The following is a 12,824-nucleotide window of genomic DNA, read 5'->3' on the forward strand; positions in this document are numbered from 1 at the left end:
TGGAGCATCAACTCTTTGCAAACATTGCCATCTAGTGTCAAACTTTAGGTAATGCCGTGCAGAAAATATGGTTATTACACATTCACCAAACCTTTCTGCTGTACTTAAACAGATGTAAACACATACAGATAAATACAATGACTTACTATTTCTGAAGCCCTCAGAGATTAAACATTAAAACATAAACAGTGGAGCATTGAGAAGCGGGTAAACATTTTTTGGAGTCAACAGTTTTTCCTAAAATGTGAAACAAGTTGAGTTTTTTTTTTTCATTTTTATTTTGTAAAATCTGGTCCAATAAACAGATGACAGTTTCTTCAGTCTGTGAATCAACAGGTGCGTCCCGCCTACCAACAAGTCCTCGGAAATACGTGAATAAAGTGAACAGCAGGGGGCGCTCTAAAGCAACGACTGACGAAAGACGGAGCGCAAGAATGAAGTATTGCAACTAAAAGAAGCGCAGAGAGAAATTTCCGTTCCTAACAATATCAGAGTAATTTTTTTTTTACTAAATGCATAAATAAAATAAAATGAATCATTTTGTGTGAAGGATTGAAAAAAATGAGCTTCACGTTTGGAGACACCGCTCGGTCACACATATGCAGCAGCACAGCAGTGATAAAATGATCATAAAGCAGCATTAAGTGTTTTATGATCCTAAAGAAATAAATGAAAATAAAGACGCGTGCACCACAGAGCTTTAATAAAGCGAGTCGTTAGGAACAGGTACGTTTTCTTCACGCTGCTGCTCTGAGTGCACACCGCTCGCGCGTGCACGTGCGTTCAGATGCGTGTGCGCGCAGGCGGAGGATCGCCGCGGAGCCGTACCGTGTAGCAGGCACAAGCCGCTGGGCGCGCAGGAGAAGCCGCAAAAAAATCCAGCAGCCGCTGCTTGAAGCTGCCAGGAGCGCAGAGAACGTGTCGGAACTTCAGTGCACACGGTAAGAGCTGCTCCATCGCCCCACTCTCCTCTTTTACTGCCCCACGGAGCCGCTCACATGCTCGTGGCTCTTTTATTTTCTTTATTCCTTTTGTCTTTTCCCATCTCTCCGTTTGGACAGCCGCGCGGAGCGAGTGCAGGGGATGAGACAAAGGACGTGGAGATGTCGTGAAAAAAGAAGGAAATCAAATATTTTTTAGAAAGGGAGAAATTAGGAAACTGTAAAATTCTGTTTTCTTCTGTGCTCTTTTTTTTTCTCTTTTTCTTTTCCAGGCGACAAAATGTGCACGAGTTTAAAAAGGGGTGTGTACAGTCTGGGAGAGCACGCGCTCAGACACGGTCTCGTTTTTCTCACTTTTATTGAGGGAAAAAAGCAAAAATCACCTCGACAGCGCTCAAAGTGCGATCGAGCAGCGTGCTCTTTATTATTTATTGATTGCTTTGATATCGTTTATGATTATATAATTTCCACAGACTGCTCCGCACCGCAGAGGGGAGGGGGGATTTGGGGCTCGGGGGTGGGGTGGGGGTGCCCCCCTCATAATTCGCAGCCAGTAAACAGTTGAACATCCAGAAATAAGAAGAGTGCTCTTCTGCTCGCCCCACCTCTTTGTCTTTGTGGAGGTGTGACACTGTTCTGCCTGAATGCGACACGCACGCGCGCACATGCACGCACTCAGTGACTCGTATCACATGCACTCTCTAACCACATCAGTCCGTGTCATGATTCAGATGAATTATTGATCTCATATTCTCGTTTTATTGCACTCAGAAGGAGTATGGAGGAGGGATGGGGGGTTGAGGAGCCTCTGTGGGATGATGTTGATGAGGAGGAGGAGGATGAAAAGGAGGAGGGTGGGGGTGGCTGATGGAGAATCTAAGCTGCATTCTCTCCCGCACAAACACAGAGTTCATCTTTTCACTCGTCTTCTTGTTTCTGCCGCTGCTCGAATGTATCGGTTTGCTTACGCAGCGAGTCAAACTTTATTAGCCGTACCCCGCCGGTTAATTGCCTGGTCCTTTGTTTGCCGCGGCACGCATGCGCATTAGGTGTAGGGTGTGGATGGGAGAGATGCCACCTTGCGTATCAATAGGATGGAGAGGAGGAGGACAGTCTTTCGGGTTTTGGTTTAGTTGTTTATTTGCGTGAAAAAAAAAGACAATAAACGATTAAAATGTGACGAGGAGGGGTTGTGTGTCTGTGCGCGTGTATTTTGGGTTGTCTGCGTGTTTTTTCCCCTCCGTTTCTCGGTGATGTGACGCTGTGGATTGTGTGTGCGGATGATGGTTTGTGTGTGAATGGCGCCTCAGTTGTGGTGGTGCTGTATCGGAATTGGACTGTGCTGCAGCGATGTGCTGAAATAACTGATTAATCGGGTATTGTAATGATTAATTATGATAATTACTTCACCTGAAATCACAATGAAACCGATGCAGAAATGACAAACAGCATTATTTGCTTAAAGAAGGTTTTGTTGGACAATTTTAATGATTTTCTGGCAAACTGTCACCTGCACAGTTCATGCACTGTAGCAACAGATAGTTAGGACATTCATAGACATTCAGTCTTACAGCTCTGAGCCCACCAACAGCTGAAGTCAACATACAGGAATCTGCAGTCTGTGGGAGTTTTTTGCTTGTGTTGACTTACTGCTGAAATCAACCTTTTACCTGACACAGCAAGTAAAGGTGTGCAGCGAGGGCGCGTCACACCTAGGGTTGTAAAATTAGTCCAATTCAGATTTCATTGACATTTTCCTCCTTTAACAATTATTAAAGGAAGATAATGAAGATAACGTTCGCACTGTGCTGCTCTGCGTTTCCTAACAGTGCTCTGACCCTGTTGGTGTTTACTTCATTTCTTTCTATATTTCCATTCCTATTTCAGATGAATTACAATCAAATTTCAAGGGTACGTTGCAACAGTTAAAGAGATGCGTTCAATAAACCCAGTCAGTCCACAAACAGTCCCGTTAACTGTGATCTCAGCCGTGGCCAAAATAACTGTGATTGTAATTGTTGCCGTAATCAAACAACAGTTTACTGTAGCAGCAGTTTGTAGGAAATCACTGATGAATGCAGAGACAATTTCCATTTCTAAACTGACTCACTGTCTTTTCCACTCTTGCCCAGTGATGGGAAGATTTACAGTTTGATGCTTCAAAGGCGATAGCAGATAGGGAGCGAGTGTAATTGGTCTTGGTGGGTGGGCGGCCGGGGTTAATCAACAGAGTGGGTTTACGAAACTCTGCGTGAGATTAGAATTTAAGAATATGGATGAGCATGTTCACATCATATCCACTGATATTCCATAATTAACATATAGAGATTTTATAGCATTTGTTTTCATCTCGTCATTAATTATTTCTGCACGTTTGCAAACACGGCCTCAGTATGAATTCAAACAGACAATAATGACATTTGTGATGAGGGATAGATGGTTTAAAACGCCTTTTTCAAAATGAATCCCATCGATTCTGATATTATAGTCTCAGGATGGTGGGATTTATTACAGGGTGACACATTAAATGCTCTGATTGCTTTTTTGTATGGAACACACCATGAATAGTTACCTAAGCTGACAGTTTGCTTAAAATGTCAGCAGACAAGATCTGGGAAGTGTTTGTTTTTGGCTGAGGATGTTAGCCCTCGGCCAGAGTGCTAATGTACAACGGAGGCACTTGGAAACAAATCATCACTTCCTCTACATGAAAAGAGAGCTGGACCCGCATCACCTAGGTGATGTGTTTGCTTGTGTTGTAGATGTGCTGTTAAAAGTGCCTCCATCTGACAATACAAGTAAAAGGAGACCCTGACCACGTCAGGGGATGTAGAAACTCTTAATACAGATGTGCATTTCAGCTATACAGTCCTACACAGTGACCCAGACACTGCTTTATGTTTGGTGTGATCTGTCTTCATTACACTCTCGTGTTGTTTCTGTCTGTGACACTCAATAATGAGCTTTTATGTGCTGATGTTGCACCAGCGATGTAATAAAACAAAACATTTAAAGATATTTAAATAGGAGAATGCTATTTCTTCCTGTTAAAAGGGAGTTTTTCCTTCCCACTGTTGCCAAAGTGCTGCTCACAGGGGGTCATGTGATTGTTGGGTTTTCTCTGTATGTATCATTGTAGGGTCTACCTTACAATATAAAGCTCTTTGAGGTGATTGTTGTTGTGATTTGGTGCTCTATAAATAAAATTAAATAGAATCAAATTGAATAAAAAAAATGATACGGAGCATTTTGATTGGTTGAAATGTGACTGGGAATACTTCTTGTCCTTTGAATGACTCTTATTACAGGTGAAGGTATTTTTGAGAGAAATATTACCTTTATTAAGATTTACAATCAGATTGGATTCACAGAAAACATCTCAGACACGAGGTTGGTTTCTGTAATTTTCCCAATAATTGGTGATCGGTGCTTAAAGGACAAGTACGTAAGACTTTGTGACATCTAGCAGTGAAGTTGTAGATTGAAACTGACTGACTCCTCCTCCTTTACTTCTACCTTTCCAAGCCTGAATGAGATGTTGGTCATCAGTTTAACATAAAACAATCTAGACCTGAGGCACGTTTAATCCTGCTGTGTTTTCCATCATATTCTGGTATTCTGGACACTGCCTTGGCTCATCTGGACTCATGTGAAAACACGGCAGCCCACTACGGCAGGTTCCCTGTAAGAAGATCCCCCCCCCTCCCTGTGAACATAAGAAAGTCCCACAGCTAATTTAAATGTAAAGATTTCCAGTCATTTGCAGTGGTAAAAATATTCTGAATACTCATAGCTTTGCACTCCTCGGTTTGTGTTTGCTACTGCAACCTCCTCATGAGTGGTGTTGCAGGATCACCATGGTAATGGGGGTCTTGTAGTAATGGTAAATGGCCTGTATTTGTATATCGCTTTACTAGTCCCTAAGGACCCCAAAGCGCTTTACACATCCACCCATCCACACACTAGTGATGGCAGCTACATTGTAGCCACAGCCACCCTGGGGCGCACTGACAGAGGCGAGGCCGGACACTGGCGCCACCGGGCCCTCTGACCACCACCAGTAGGCAACGGGTGAAGTGTCTCGCCTAAGGACACAACAACCGAGACTGTCCGAGCCGGGGCTCGAACCGGCAACCTTCCGATTACAAGGCGAACTCCCAACTCTTGAGCCACGATCATGCGTGTTGCCTGTCTGGCTGTTGATTGGCTGACATAAATTCATCCCCGACTCTGTTCATTCATCTTTGCCAGATGGAGACAAACGGCAACCTGATGAGAAGTTAGGATGGTGACTCATCGGTTACCGCCGCTGTCTGCTGCTCAGTGTGTGACTGTGAATACGTTACGGAGAGGAGAGCAATGATACCTCACCCACCCCTGTCTGTGTTACACACATCGTGTACTCATGCAAAAGTAAGCGGACGATGAGTCATAGGTGATTATCAGTGTGTGTCCACATACTTGCAGTGTACCTGACAGACTAAGGGACTGATAATGAGGGGGTGAGGGACATTTTGTCTACATGAATTTGCAGGTCTTAGAGGGTCCGTCTCTCTTTATATGATTTTTATTTATTTTTTATTTCATTGTTTGGTCATGTGATCAGCAGGATCACTTTCACACAATCCTGCATCAGTCTTAATTAAGGCATCATGCTGTGTGTAATGGAGAAACAGGCTGGTTAACTTAAGGGAGCGGAGATAAAGCAGAACAATGGGAGGCTGCAGCTGTGTAGCACATATGAACAACTGTGTGTGTGTGGGAGAAGCTGTGTAATGGGTACAGCTGCAGGTTGAGTCTCCACTGCTGATACTACTGTCTCTACTGCTCGTACTGCAAAGAAGGAAAGAAAAACATTTCAACACAGCTGGGTCTGAGAGGTAAAAACACACTGGGCCCATGTTCTCGTTCTCTGCATCTCTAAACACGACAGAATAAGAGTAACGTCTGCTTTAGCGTTAGCAGACATTCAGAAAAGATGGTGTAATTACATTAACCCAGCTTAATAAAAATGTGATTTTAGGACTCAAAATAAGCTGAAATCATTTGGTTACGTGTTGCACAACACTGTGTCTATCTTTGAACGCAGCTTGGGTTACATTTTTAAGGAAGTGCAAGATGACAACTTCTTTGCAGGTTGGAAGTATGTTTTAGTTACCGTGACTACAGTGAACTGAAACCTCAAGGATATATTTAGTTGCGTGTGATATCATTTGCATTTAATTGCATTAATGTGGTGGGTTTTGTGGTTTATCCTTACAGCAGCCTGCGGACAGAAGTACCAAAAGGTGCAGTTCCACTAATGTCCACTTGAGGCTGACTCTAAAAGAAGAAAGCAAATCCCCCATAGAGTCCCATGTGATTTGAAAGCCTGTGTCAGTATTCACGCAGTTCACAAATATATTTTTTAAAAGTGATCAAGAGTTCAGGCAGTCAGCTTGAGTCAGCTGCATGTTTTTTATCTGCATCCTGTGCTGTATCCCATCCCCCTTTGATCACGGTAGTCTACCTAAAACATCAAGGTCCTGCTTTTACAGCTCACCTGAAATCTAAGCTGACACCTGCTGCATACAGTATTTTAAACATCCCCCCTAACCCATCACCCAGTTAACCATAATCACTCCCACTCGATGTTATATTGAGCGTTTCCTGTTGGGCAGTGATGAGATCTCACCCTGACTGCTACTATTTCTGCTGCTAGCCCCACCACTGCTAATCTTTAATCTTTTCCATTGGAACATTCATTTGTGGTTTCTTTCATCTGCAAGGCAACCGTACAATACAGCCCAATGCCACCTATTAAAACCCCAGAAATCACCATAAAAGGAGTTTGACATTGACAAAATGTAACGGCAGTGTCACCGTGCGTATTTTAGGCCACTTGTTGAAGCGCCTCACTCCCTTTGGCCCGGCATATCCTGTCCAATTCTCTATTCAAGGCTATAAATAAATAAAAGGCAAATGGCACAGAGTTAACATTTATTACAGCACTGCTGCGGACTTCATTAGTGTGCTAGTGTTTGTGAACCCTTAGTTTAATGCCACTGTGTTATAATTACAAAAGAAATGCTAAATGCTCTGTTTTCTGTTTATAACACTAGAACAGCTGTTGCAGATGACAGCTCATAGTTTTTCTTTTGTACGAGTGCAAAACAGAGAAGTGGATTTCTTGGACAGCAGCCACCATTAACAGACAGTTTTTTATGTTGTTTGACAGACCAGCTCACAACAGTGTGGAGGTATAAATGCTAAGTGTTGGCTGAGAGTTTGACTCCATAACGAGTCCACGAGCTGCACTGAAAGCAGGAATAGTTGCTTCCTCACAGTAGGAACGTTTGAACTTGAGGAGAATCTTCGTGTGGCCGCGCTGCCTCCGTTCGATAGGCGCTCGATGTCCATCAGTGTGGTCCTCTGGCCTGTCAGGAATGAGGAAGTCAGATGTTTCAATTTCCTGTTAAAGGAAGCATGAATGTGTATCAAATGGCTGTAAACTTGTGCTTAAAGTTTATTTTGGTGCCATTTATTTATGCTGCTGAAGTGCAGCACAGCAGTTGGACGTGGTGGTTTTGCAAAAGATGTTGTGATGAGAAGAAATGACTCGTAGCTCTGCTACGCCCCACTGCTGACACATCTGTCATGTCATCTGTGTGTTTTATCTGCTTGGTTGGGAATTAAATCATCATAATTGTAGATGAAAATTAGGTTACTTTTATGCTGATCGCTGTACTGACTTCTGGTCTATGGATAAATCTTTTCACATTTAATTTTTGTTGACATTTAACATTGCGTTATTATTTTGTAGTTGGTGCAGTTTCAGTAAAAACATCAGATAATGCTAGGGTTAGCTGCAGATAAAACCGTAAAACAGAGTAGTGTAGATGAAAAGATTAGACACAAGTCAGAAATGAAAAAGGATTCTGTGCACACTGCATTTATCAGCTCAGATGTTTTTATAGTAATATTGACTGAAATCATATGAAAGTGCTAACTTGCTAAGTGTAAATGGTGATTGGTGATTCTGACTTGGCTGTCGGTGTGAATGCTCGTCTGCCTCTCGGTGTTAGCCCAGCAGCAGATTGGCAGCCTGTCCACGGTGCACGCTGCCTCTATCACAGCTGGGATTGGCTCGAGCCCTCCCACCACCCTGACCTCACAAACCCCACAGCAAGTAACACATTATGATTGTGATTCATGCTCAGCAGTTTCCTAACTTGGTAACATTACACAGTAATTATAAGAAACTAGAGGGGAAATGCTTAAGTTGATGACCTGCTTCTCGTAGAACAGGGTTGCGCAAAAAAGGGAGTAATACACGACAAATGAAAAGCTAATAACATGTGATTAATCTGCAAACAGACAAAGAGTTGATGGTGAGTAGGTTTACCTTAATATAAAGTGCTGCCAGTTTTAAAGCACCAACAGAGAGCTGGGGATAAATCTGTGCTTTTTAGGTCTTTCTTACAAAAACTGCATGTTCCTTTAATTGATTATTAAAGAAAGCAGCAGAAACATCTGATGTGAGCTGGCAGGAGCGAGGCTCCAAAATATACATTAATGTGATTCAACAAATGCTAAACTCTTTGACCTCAGGGGTCTTCTTGTCTTGCATTCAGGGGATTTTTTGCAGCGAAAATGCAGGAAACTAGAAGTAGAAGCGACGGCCGGCCCCTCCTCGTGTCCCTGCCCGCTCTCCAGTCTCGCTGGAGGTTTGACGGCACCCCAACATGTCCTCGTCCTCGGCAGCTCTTTCACCGTGAGCGCCATCTGTCACATCGCTCCTCGTCTTCCAGGAAATTACAGATCAAACCGAAAGCGACAACGTTATCTGATATGTACCCCGACGGGGCAGGAATGAACTCGGCCGTCTCGGCTCGCTCTCTGCTGAATCCCAAATCCACTCACTCACTCGGGTGTCCTTGTGGATGTAGAATCATTTGGCGAGGGCAGATAAAGGACCAGTGCGGCCATATTTCTTCCAACGACCTGTCCTCTTATCTGTAGAGCAGACCGAGTTGATTCTAAAAGTGGAGCAGACGGCGATAACATTTTCAGAGCTATGGGATTTTAATAGCCCAACAATTTCACTTTAAGCTTGGCTAGAAAAGCGGCACCTGTTATTGTTAAGTAATTGCTATGAAAGAGGGACAGTGCATTGTGAAGGTATTTCCAGCTCTATTAACACCTGTATCAGCCAAATGGGCACATTTATATAGAGATGTCGCTTTGTTATATAATAATAACTCTGCCATTGAAAGGAAGTCATTTTTTCCCTCTCTGGCTTCAGGTTTGTAAACAACAGACACAGAACAGCAAATCCCGGGGAAATCAGAAAGTGTCACATTCCTGATTTAAAGACTGTGACTGATATCAGAAGCATTTCTGATTTTCTATGCAAGAGTCAGTTATTAACTGCAGGAATTTCCAGATTCAGATATTCAGTGTGACTTACAGGCCAGTGTGAACTCGGTAATAGACGTTCACAGCTCTGTCTGCGGCAGCCATCTTGTTTTAGCCCACAAGTGCAACTGAGCACAATCTGCTGTGTAGTGTGAAAAGGTAAAAAAATAATCTGGCCTTTCATTCATGTCAGACTGTAAAAGAGAAGAGTGTGACACCAGCTCTTCACAGAGGTCCAGCTGTTTTTGAGAAACGCTGCCGCTCTGATGGCTAAAAATCTATAAGCCAGGAAAAACTTGACAACTAAAAATGGCCTAAAAGAGAACCAGCTGAAAGGTGTTTGATGTGCCCGTTAGTTTCATGTGTCCCTCACCTATAAATTGGCTTCCTGCCTCAGCACCCAGCCAGCAAAGAACCCAAAGGAGGATTCAGCGCGCTGATGTCCGGTTGCTGCACGTGCAAAGTTGTGATAATACCACAGCTGCTTCTGTGTGAGCAGAAGGCGATAAACTAAGAAAAAAAAATAAGAAAACTGTTCTACAGCCAGACGAGGACACGTCTGCCTCGTTAATTAAAAATAAACTTAAGGATTCTGATGATGTTCATTCTTCTCCTGAATGCTCATAAAGCAGCACCTTTAAGCACCAACTGTTAGCATCTCAAACTATTATCAGCCAGTAGAGATCGTTTAACTGTGAAGCATCTACAACTGGCTCAAATGTGTCTGCAGTCAGAGTTGTGTTTATCTGACGGAAAGCAGAAAATCTAAGATTGCTCACTGACCGGGCCCCACCAGATCCTCACTGTTGATGTTTTTCGTGTGTCTTACAGTTTCTGCAGCAAAATGAAACGGATCCTTCTTCTTATCGATGATGCTGAACACAGTAAGCAGAGGCATGCTGGTGCATTTAAGGCATGTTAGCATAGTGATGTTAACATGGAGACTGTTTCAATTGAAATTTCTGTTGAAAGTAGCGTTAACGAACACTGTGATGCATTTAAATAACGGGCAGTTATTAGAGAAACAAAGGAGAATAAAGGAAGCACACAGACTGACATTCGCAGGAAACCTGAGATATAAAAGTACCAACTTTATTCAGAACTGTGGATGACGAACAGCCGTCACAGGCCGTCACAGGCCGTCACAGGCCGTCAGCATTTCCTTCCTTCCTCCCCGTCGCTCTCTTTTTTCCTTTAAACCTTTAAGGCCCGCCGAGTCTTGGAAACCAAACCAAACGCCGTTCCTGGCGTGAATCTTAAACAGTCGAGGGACGGAGTCTGAAAATAATGAGATGGTACAACAGAGTGAAGACTCGGAGGTGTTCGGCCTCTTCGCGCGAGCGCCGCGGTCCCAGTTCTGTCAGCTCCCATCATCGAGAGACAAACTGATGACGAGAAGAAAATTACAAGAATATCTCTCGCCGGATTTTTTTTTTCCTGAAGTGCGAGACGTAATCAAAGGCCTGTCTGAAATCCTCAGCCATGTGTTGGATGTGTGAGACGTCGGTAAGCTGGTGGAGATGTGTGTGTTTTTAATGCATGCAAGGTGGAAGTGAAGAATTTTTACAGCACTGTACATATTTGTGGTTTGTCTCACCACATCTGAAGCTTTTAAAGCAGAAATAGTTTATTCACAATTTATTTACATTTATTAAATAATTTATTGTTTATTTCCCAACATTTTCCTGGTGTTTATTGCTCATCAACAAATAACACACTGGCTGACTTAATTTTGTTTTTATAAATATGAACGTTTATTGAATTTACTTGCATATTTTGCCATGTGTTGGATTACATGCATGTAACTATGAACTTATTTTGCAAAAAAGAATAAAATATAAAGTAATTCAGTTAAATATTAGATTAAATAAAGTATTCTGCTTTGTTTTTTTTATGTGTTTTATTCAAAAATAATTAATTAATACAATGTAATGTAATCATATACTAGATGTAGCTTTAACAACAACAACAACCATCAAATAAACAGTCTGATTATAACTAATCTAATTAAAATGTATTTGTAATGATGCTGCGTGATCATGTCTTTAATTCAATAATTTGGCTCTTATTCTAGAAACTTTAAGCAGACCCCATCCAGACTCTGGGTGCCCCCCCCCACACACGCATCCTCGCTGGTGCTCTCACCCCCACCCCCCCGGCTCTTCTCGGGGTTAGCTGGAGTTGAGAGTCAACTTTGTCCTGCCTCCATGTCTAGCCTGGCACCCAGCACCACTCACTCCAGGGCTGCCCCCTCCCTCTCTCTCACTCTCGCTGTCTCACTGTTGTGGCTGAAGACAGCAAACGCCCGCCACGTCAAATTTCACTCCACTGGCGTTTGGCTGCGAGCCGCAGACACGCCGGTGACAGGGGTCACTTAGATCCAAAGCTGAGCGGGTCAGTTTAGCCGAGCTGGGCAGACGGAGAAAAACAAGGCTGGGGTGGATGTCTGAGTCTGCAGCTCTGCTATGAGTGTTAGAAATGGATGCAGTTGTTGTTCGAGATCAGCCCGAAGCTGCTTTTACTGCTACTCAGAGAGTCCCGTTTCTGATGCCATTTTAAGGTCACAACCACAGTTTCCTTTTTTACAGTTCGAGCTCTGGTTGAAGCCAGGCAGGAGATTGTTCACCAAAGTCACATGACCCACATGTGGCGATGTGCTGTTACTTGATGCAAGTACTTCAAGTGACTTCATCTTTTGCTTGTGAACTCACTGCCTCCTTTAAACGTCTCAGCGAATCTTCCTCTCTCTTTGTGCGTCGTATTTACGGCAAGATGTTAAAGCTAATTCTGGAGAAGGTTTTATGCTTTTCCTGTGCACTCAGGCCTAGCTGGTAAAGGGGATCATAAACATCACAGAAAAGTCTCCAGAAAGCAGCGAGGAGTTATTACCCTCGATTCTGGGTGCAGAGGCAGGAGGGGTAAAGCATTGAAAGGATTTTTATATCAGACAGCTTCTGTCCTCACTCCTGATGGACTGAGCCGCCCTCTAAGTCTTGTAATATGACCGAAGAGACACAAAACTTTGACCTCCTTGCACAAAACCCCTGAAGGCGGCAATTTAAGAATCCATCAGTAAATTCTCTGTTTTGCTCTGTAAGGCTTGGCACTCGTGACTGAGGTCAGATTCAGGTCAAATATCAAAGGAATGTAAACATTTCATCATATATTTATTGAGATATCTCAGTCAGATTATCGCTTGGTGAAATCTTATTCACTGAATTAAAGCTGTCAGGTAACTTTGTAATCTTTGCAAACCAAATTTTATCCTGCTTAAATAAATGGGAAACAATTAGGGCTTAAAAGATAAGAAGCTAAAGTAAAATCTAATGATAGTCACTCATGTAAAAGAGTATGTCTCCAATTAGCAGCTAATGAGCTGAAACATGCAAAACAACTGATACTATTTTAAAAGCCATTTCCCATTAGGAGTTTTCATTCCATTCCCAGAAATTTCTCAGAAATGTCACCTGGCTCTGATTCGATGTA

General features: G+C 42.9%; 1 protein-coding gene across 1 annotated transcript in view; it reads left to right on the top strand.

Moving 5' to 3' along the window:
* Window positions 1-804: 804 nt before the first annotated feature.
* Window positions 805-12,824, top strand: part of basp1 (brain abundant, membrane attached signal protein 1) — a 47,854-nt gene continuing 35,834 nt past the window's right edge. Inside the window, exon 1 of the mRNA XM_080861801.1 lies at window positions 805-941. The gene's annotated coding sequence lies outside the window, so the exon portion shown is untranslated. The remainder of the gene's footprint in view (window positions 942-12,824) is intronic.

The sequence above is a fragment of the Rhamphochromis sp. 'chilingali' genome (assembly GCF_963969265.1).
Source record: "Rhamphochromis sp. 'chilingali' genome assembly, chromosome: 16".
Taxonomy (NCBI): domain Eukaryota; kingdom Metazoa; phylum Chordata; class Actinopteri; order Cichliformes; family Cichlidae; genus Rhamphochromis; species Rhamphochromis sp. 'chilingali'.